Genomic DNA, 1633 nt, shown 5'->3' with positions numbered 1-1633 from the left:
GAAAACCCAAAGGTGGTAGGGAAAATAGTTTTGGCTTTGTAATCCTATTGTTTGCAGAGATAAAATTCCTAGCCAATCATGCAATTTTCTAGAGATAAAATTCGTAGCCGGCCATGCAATAAATACCATGTCAATTTTCTACTCCTTTCACTTTGGTATTTAAATTCATCCTGTCATTGTTTCTGCACACATTTATGCCACCTTCAAGCCATTGTCATGCAGACTCCTATCATTAAGTTTTGATGTAATTCACCCTAAAAGCATTCACTGTTGAATTAATAAATTGAGTCCATATTTTCCACTCAGGAAATAGGTAATCCGCTGCCAAATAGCTAATCCAATTCGCAAACCCCTCATTCAGTCATAGGTGAGTCCACCATTCCATTGTAACCAAATTTCCGAACCACTGGTGGGCTAATTCACGTGTCACAATAACTACAACCATTTGTTTACTTGCAGCCGCAAAATGCTGCTCGTCATATAGCAAACTAGATTCCCGATATGTAACTAGACCATAGTTCTCCATTGCCCCAGCAGAAAAATCAGGTACTACAACCATATCTAGCTTTGGCAGGGTGTAAGGAGCCCCAAAATATTTGGCGTAATATGGAAGTGTTCTTACTGCAACATCCAAAGCAAACATCCCTTGGTTGGTTTTACCAACCTGACAATACACACGAACTTTATTTCCTGTTGTAGTTGTTCGTTCTATATACTCAAATTCCCCCACAACAATTGCCGCCAAGTATGTTGACATAACATGTGATTCCTGGAAACTGACTGTTCTCAAATGTCCATCAGACTTTTCTTCAACAGCTGGCATATTTGATAAAACTACTCTGTCAACAGGTGCTTGAATTTTTATTTTAAATGTTGCCTTGTATGAAGGTTCATCCCAGCAAGGAAAACACCTTCGAGCATCTGCTGGCTCAAACTGAGTAACTGCCATATTCCTCTTCTCACCATTGACCACATATGCACTTTAATAAAATCCCTCCATCTGATCATTCAGAGTACCCTGAAATTCAATGTCCATAATTGTCTCATCCTTGTGGCATCCAGGTTTCTCGAACATAGTCCTGCCACTTTCTACTGCTAAAAGCTCTATTGATTCCAATCACAACAAATGCCTTCTGGCATACCTCAAGGGCCTTGTCCATTTGCCTTCTAAAGGAGAGGTGACCCATTGAGGTTGGCTGATTTTGCAGTTCGAGCAACTGCTAATTCCATTTCAAGAGAAGAAATTTTTTTTTCTAATGATTGAATGGCTTGATGTGTCTTGGCAACTTCCCCCATTATATCTCTGCTTTCGCCATTTTCGACTTTAGGCTTGTCTTCACAATCTTGAGAAATAACTTGCAATTCTCATTTGTGCATGGGATCAACACCATCATACGTCTCAGGATTGCTCCACATTCTGTTAGTAAAGAGCATACCGATGCAGAAACTCGCAATGCAGAGAAGCACAATCAATTTGGGGGAAAATGAACCCCCAGAAGATCTGCCCCACATTTTTTTTTTCGATTTCTTCAGAATTCCTCTACAAAATTTCCCCTGCCAACAAGCCTAAGCCTAAGCCTAAGCCCATTTTCTTGTTGGTTTTCCCCTGTCGGAAAGGTCTTGTGCAGTGACT

At 40.4% G+C, this 1633-nt stretch overlaps 1 pseudogene; it reads right to left on the bottom strand.

The window, feature by feature from the left end:
* Positions 1 to 361: 361 nt before the first annotated feature.
* Positions 362 to 949, bottom strand: LOC149215020 (aminopeptidase M1 pseudogene; annotated as a pseudogene).
* Positions 950 to 1633: the final 684 nt, after the last annotated feature.

The sequence above is a fragment of the Pinus tabuliformis genome, chromosome 1_1 (genome assembly GCF_031772625.1).
Source record: "Pinus tabuliformis cultivar Carrire ecotype Pingquan chromosome 1_1, CPIR1, whole genome shotgun sequence".
Classification (NCBI taxonomy): Eukaryota; Viridiplantae; Streptophyta; class Pinopsida; order Pinales; family Pinaceae; genus Pinus; species Pinus tabuliformis.
The sequence above is the reverse complement of the archived record's forward strand: the minus strand, read 5'-3'. Positions and strand labels throughout refer to the sequence as shown.